Source organism: Numenius arquata, chromosome 13, assembly GCF_964106895.1.
Source record: "Numenius arquata chromosome 13, bNumArq3.hap1.1, whole genome shotgun sequence".
In the NCBI taxonomy this organism is placed as follows: Eukaryota; Metazoa; Chordata; class Aves; order Charadriiformes; family Scolopacidae; genus Numenius; species Numenius arquata.
The window spans coordinates 3220849-3227745 of record NC_133588.1 but is presented as its reverse complement, the minus strand read 5'-3'; positions in this window follow the sequence as shown (position 1 = coordinate 3227745).

Sequence of the window (6897 nt, the reverse complement as noted above, 5' to 3'; positions counted from 1 at the left end):
TCTGAGGGAATATGCCTCAGATGACCGCACTCGAGCAAATCTCACCCTTGTGTTTCACTTCAGTCAATTTAAATCTCACACTTTATGCTGTAGCCAAAGCCATTAGCCCGTGTCATCCTTCACTGTAACACAGATCTGCTCCTATCTCATTACAACGTGCTTAGCTCTGCCACAGGCTCCGATGTACACAAACGGAGCCACACTGAATTATTAAGGGTTTCACTTAAACCAGCAAGACTTGGGAAGTTTTGAAACTCTGTCTTTAACGCGACCTGTAAGGTTTAAGTACTCAAGATGTCTCTCAACAGTTGATGTTTTTAATACGTTCTGTGCAGCACTTCAGATCTGTGTAATTACATGGATTTCCAGATAGATGTATGTATTCTGACTTTGGACAACTGGCTCTATTGCAGCTTGGCTGCAAGAAAAAACTAAAAGCCTTTTCCTCTTATGTACATAAACAATGAAATCCTTAAATCTTCCTTGTCGGATGAAAGCCTGGGCATTCCATAATAATATTTTTCATGTGCCTTACAGTAGGAATTATTCTGAGCGTTCAACTTTGCCTCAGTAGGTCAGAGATGATATTCTTTTTATACAGATCTTTAATATAAGCAATATTCTCTCTCACCCCTGACTCGTAATACAGCAGTTTTCCTTCAAAGCGTAAATTAAAGTGAAGCCACAAAAGGGTCATTAATGGACTTAGTAGAGTCAATACTGAGGGTATCATGTACTGCCTGTTTAATATTAAAAGCAAAGTCAATGGAAGTATGGCCTTAATATATGTGGGCTTTGTGAATACCAACGAGACAGAGCAGAAAGTTTAAACCCAGGAGTGTGCAGAGAGATGAAACCGCTTGCGATGAAGCATAACATTGGGGTTCGTTCCTGAAAACCCAGGAAAATATAAGCCTGCAGCTAAAGGTCAGAAACTATTAGTGAGGATTAGGTTGGTGTCATCCACTGTATTTCATAAGTGGAATTTTAAAAAATTCTAATGGAAGGAAAAGACTTGCAATTACAGAGCCACCATTTAAACAGTAATATCCAAATCATTGGCTAATCTTTTCCTTCAGAGTGAGGAATGGAAAGGCCAGAATGCCATACAAAATCCTCTACAGAACATACTTTGCGAGAGAACTAATAGGACACACAGTATAACTTCATTCCACTTACGGTCTGCGAGACTTTTAGAGGTCCAATTAAAAGAGACTTAAAATGCAATTAAAGTAGAAATCACTTGGCAACAAGGCATTAGCTATCTCTCCAATCAGCACTGCATTAGCAAGCCTTTAGCAAGAGATTTGCTGGTGGATAAAATCTTTGTGAAGCGTAACGGTGGGGCTGAGCTGAAGCCACCGGTGGGAGGTTCCAGCGAAGCTGGCCTCCAGGGAAGGGCCTGTTCTTCTCCCTCGGCCGAGATGTAAATGGTGGCGGGTGACGGGAGAGAAAAGCAGCTTCTGAGAAGATGGCTGCACTGGAGAGCAGAGGGCACAACCCACGGGAGCTCTTTCACCCTCCTGATAAATGGTACTGCAGCAGGGAGCCCATCTGTTTCTACCACTGACAGTGCCGATTTCTTTTTAATACCGGTCTCTCTGTCCCTGGGTGGAGGCAGCGTTGCCGGGGCTCGGTTCCCTCGCCGTGGGTTCCTCACCAGAGGTGTGGGGGAACAGCCAGGCTCAGAGGTGCCTCCATGCACCACGGGCCAGCACACGGCTGGCTCTTACCCTTGAAGTGCACCTTCGTGTGGGGACAAGGTCGTATTTCCGATATTACTCAGAGCTTCTCTATGTTGGAATCTGAGCCTGGGAGCCATAAAATAGAAAATTCTGCAGAAGGTAAGAAGAGCTGCTTGTACTAAGAAAATGCCAATGGCAGAAGAAAGATTTTTTTTTTTTTTTTTTATATATATTATTATTTTTTTTTAAGGAACAAATCAGTAAGTTGCAGGTTTGTGTGTGTGAATCCAGAGGGGAAAAAAAAAAAAAAAAAAAAAGAACTTTCTGTGAAATTCACTTAGTGAAGTTAAGAACTGCAGCCACAGAGCTGAGTTTTAAGACCTGGAGGCCTGATCCACGCGATGCTCCTCGCCTGTGGGAGCAACTGCCTGGCTGAGCCTTAAACTAAATTATGTCTAATGTTCTCATTAATATTAGGTGATGAATGCCACAAATGCAGCAGTATCAGTAGATGAGAAACGTAATTTTAAATATGTACGTGCTGCTTGGGTATTTAAAGATGAAATGCATGGGTGCTTTGGGGTACTCTCTCTGCATTCAGAAACCCGTACCCTGCCTTGGGTCAGGGCGCTCTGCTTGCGCAGCCCCGTGTCATGCCGGTCTCTAAACAATGCAAAAATAGTTTTGTCTGTAATCTATGGTGACGAGCCGTGACAACAAACTGCTTCCAACCGTCTCGTGCCAGAGCCGATCCCCGCACCGTTGGGACTGGCCACGCTTCCCCCCCCAGCGCCGGTGGTGGAATAACGAACCCCGTCTCCGCCGCTACTGCTGAACGGTGGCACTGCCTGCGACGGGATTGCTATAAAAACAGTCAAGCCGTGGACTGAAAGGCTGAGTAACTCTTCTGTAAAGAGTTCTCTTCTAAAGAAATATTAGGCAGGCAATCCCGGGATCCACGCACCTCCCTTCTCCCTGTTAAGTAGCTGTGAGCCACGTGCTACAACTAATAATTTGCAGAAATGAACATGAATTAATTTATTTTTCCTTTTCCACTGCTGATTACATTTCAGACCCAACTTGGGCATTTCTTCGCAAAATGGCTCCTTGCCATTTTGGAAGATTTGCATAATTACAACCGTGATGCTTTTTCAAACTTCTATAGTGGATAATTAGAGGCTTTTTTTTATGCAGGGAAATACCTTAAGAGAAAGCAAAGCAGAAGCTTGGCCGTTTTTATTTTAAGCCACATTGCGTGGACAATAAGGAATAATTAAATCATCCACACCTTATCTAAAATGAAAGAAAGGATGTTTTCCACTGCCTGTCCCTCCGTGCAGGAGAGTCCTGAAAGGCCACTTGTTTCACCAAAGCTCTGCGGACCCTGAGCTGCGAGGCCTCGCCGTGGAGCGTGGGGCTGACATTCCGATTTAGAAGCATCACGTAAAATCTTAATCAGTGCAACCAAATTAGCAGAGGGAGGCTTTTACACCATGTTCATTGTTTACGCTTATCATTTTTAATAAATTTTGAATGCTTTTACAGGTGTGGAAATAGGCCTATTACCAAGATAATTTTCTTAATCATAGACATCTTAGATTGAGATGTGACGTTCACCGTGGTTCTCTTGCTCTATTTCGTAGCTTTCTGAAAGTTATCTATGTTTCCAACACCGTCTCTGTGGTAGAAGTTGTCTCTTGACTGATGTACCTCCGAAAAAGCCTCTGAATAGCTTTCCATATTGGCCTTGAAATAATTCACGTCATATTACCTCTCACCAGACTTCCTGACTCCACCAGGCCCCTTGAATATGTTTTTTAAAGTATTTAGGGGAAAAATATTAAATTCTTCTAAGCTGGGTCAGGGTTCATAGCATTTGCTAATAAAGAGGCAGGCAAGGAAGATATTTACTTGGGGAGGGCTTTGAGTGTATTTTCTGCAACAGCTGCAGGTTGAGACAGCCTTCAGCTTGTGTTCCTGAGTTTGCACACCTCCAAGCTTTTGACATCGTTGAATTTGTTCTCCTATTTTCCTTTCAAGACAAATAAGGAAACAATTTCACTCTTTTCGCACCGAGCCTTTTCCCAAGGTCCACATATTCGAACTTCAGGTTGAACCTCTGATGAGGAACGTGCTTCCCCTCCTCATTTCGTTCTCTTTAAAATGCCCTTCCAGCTGAAACGCGTTGGGAAGCAGAGGGCACCTCCTGTCCCTCTGAACGCTGGTTGGCGTCCACCAGCCACGGCGGGCTGCACTGCAGCTCTTCATAACGTTTGTGTGATGGAGCTAACCAGGAGAAGTGATTCTTGCTGTTGCTTCGGTGTGCAGAGGCAGACTTCGTCTCCCAAAGCCGCTGGATAACTGTTTGTTAAAAGATTGTCGAAATTACCGGTTCTTCTCTCTCACTGGACGTTGCTATACATTCCCTATTAACTGCCCAACGGCCAAATTGTGATACTGTACTGCCCAAAAACCACATTTTGACCTTCAGCAAAAAATCCCAAAGATGCTTTCGGAGCACTTTGCAGTGGGGACAGAAATGGCCTTTGCCTCTTTCTTTGGAGGATTAATGCAGCGGCTCCTCAGTGGCTCCTGCTGATCGCAGCCTGCTCTTTGCAGACTGGCTTTGTGCATCCCCATCGGTTGAGTAACACAGGGTTAGTAGGAAATGGGCTAATTGGCCGCCCCCTGCTGTATTAAAAACTACCTCCAGAGAAAGGCACATCGGAATAAAAACTTTTTCTCGCTGGTCCTTCCAGATGGGCTCGCTGTGGTTGGTTCCTTTCCGAATCCAGCACAGGCACAGGGGTTTTCCGCTGAAGGGCTTGGTGGAAAGCAGGGCTTTCCCTCGTAATCGCTCAGGAATTTGCCTTAAAATGCTCCAACCTTTGAGGTTTTGTTATTCTTATGTGAGAATAAGGTGATGAAAAAAATTAGCTTTACAAGGACTTTGTTCTCCAGCTCGGTGGTGTCACTGCTGAAACCTTGCAAGTGGGCATGCAAGCCAGGGTACAGAAAATGCAAGTAGAATTCAACCCTGCTTTCATCTTTTCTGTATGAAGTTCATGACGTTACAGATACTAGCAAATAAAACTTTATCAAAAGCTTGATTACCTAGAATGAACCTTTTCCAGGAAGATGTCAACAAGGTTGCTAGTTGATTAAGTATTTTGAATCTAGAAAGAAGCCTAAAGGTCCAAATTTTTTATCCCTGCAACGTGGGATGAGCTATGCTATACTCAGACGGAAGCCACTGCCTGTATTTTTAACAAAATGAAAATTAAAAACTACCTGCAGTGCATTTTCTTCAAATAAGGCCCTAGGAATGAAAGTGAAACAAAGGTAACATTGAGTTAGTTGTGTGAAGTAGAGTAAAAAAAATAGTTTTTTTTTTTTTAAATTGCCCTGATTTTAATAATCTGGAGTGTAATTCTACATGTGGAAGGAAATGTGCCCATTTGCTATCTACGTTATTAAATTGGGTATCCCCTTAATCAGGCTCTCGATCCAGTTTGCCCCGCGTGTTTCACTGCTACTGGTTGTTTCCTGTGCCAGAACCACTGGAGGAAGTGGTTAGTTGCAGCTTATCGCTATTAGGAACGTGTTTGCTGCAAGCATGTGATATTTGTCAGGTGGTACAGAATTTGTTGCAGAACCATCGACCTAAAATGCCCACAAGTATTGTTTCCTTTAAAATAATTTCTTAGCTTTCCGCCTTATCTTACAATGTAGACTCAAGTAATCTGAAAGGTAAATAATCAAAGAAAAGTTATTACCCGCGACTGTACTTACAGTGCTTTGAAATCCAAGTCTCTATGCAATGCTAAAGATGCTGTAGTTAATTTTAGAAACAAGCCTGTGACAGCGGTTACACACTATCAAAAATGTTTAAATTCAGTGATTATAATCAAAAAGTAATTATACACTGCATTCAAAAGAGGCAGTTCAATGCTTCTCGGAGATCAGTTACAACCAAAATCTGTGAATAGAAGCAGTGAGCTTGTATGACTGTCACGCAAAGCCCCACCAAATTACTATTCACTTCGATTAACTTTCAGTGACCGTGTCTATAGGCTGCTTGGTTAATGCTTTTCTGTCAATACTGTAAAAATGCTAACCTGTCTTTACATCTAATCAATTTTGAAATGGCTCTTTACGTAAATGGTCTATTCCTTTTCTTCATTAAAAAAAGCAATCAAATAGGATTGAACTGAACAAGCAGTTGTAAAAAAATACAATAATTAATTTTGAGTCTGTGTATTTTGAAGTAGTTGTCCTTGAGTATTTTCTTCATCACCATTTTTTAAAGGGCATTGAAAATCAATGTTTCACTTTACTATCATCCATCTTTATATAGTAATAAATTAAGTGGAAAGTATTGATATTTTTGACTGAGCTTTTAAAATTTACATACTAATGACAATTGTACCCTTGTGACTTTTGATTTCTGTTGCTGTTTACTGACACTGACTAGAAGGAAATTTCAGTCATCTGGGGACCATTTTTCCTCTGAAGGAGTAAGTCGGTGTCATATCTCTGGTAATATTATGCTTGAGATCTTAACCACAGTATCTCTTGCTGGACTTCTTTTCAAAAAACAACTTGGGCGGTGAAAATGCTTGAAAGGCATAGCGCGTCGCTCTGTCTTGGCGTGTTCCGGCTAGAGCCGTCCACGTTGAGAACACAGCTGATGGACCTGCAGGAAAATCAGCCAGTGCGGTGGGTGACCGCAAATAAAAATGCTGTTGAGAAATCAGCGACGCCTTGGTGTGCCCTCAGTGCTGCAGTTAGCCTTGGGAGGAACAGAATCGCGTCCCGCCATGGATTTGGAAGGGGGAAGGATGAATACGCAGCTAGGACTGTCAGTCCAATCTTTTCTGGCTATTTTCCCAGTGTACGCTAGTCTCATAAGCAATGTCTGGGTTGTACGACAGCTAAAAAAACCCTAAATCCAGTGCATAAAGGAAAGAAACCTTCATGGATACCATGATCCTTTTAAAATGTATTATTTAGAATATTGCCCGCTATTACAGCAGGAAGTTGAGGGGTTGTTTTTAGCAGTGTACGAATACTTGAAAAAATTCCTTTTGAGTGTTATTTCAAAGGAAAGCTGCAGGTGTCTTTGACAGTACTTGCTCCATCTTTGTTGACTTCCTGGGAACATTATGAGCTATTTTCTGGGCATGAAAACATTTGCGGAAAGAGCTCGTGT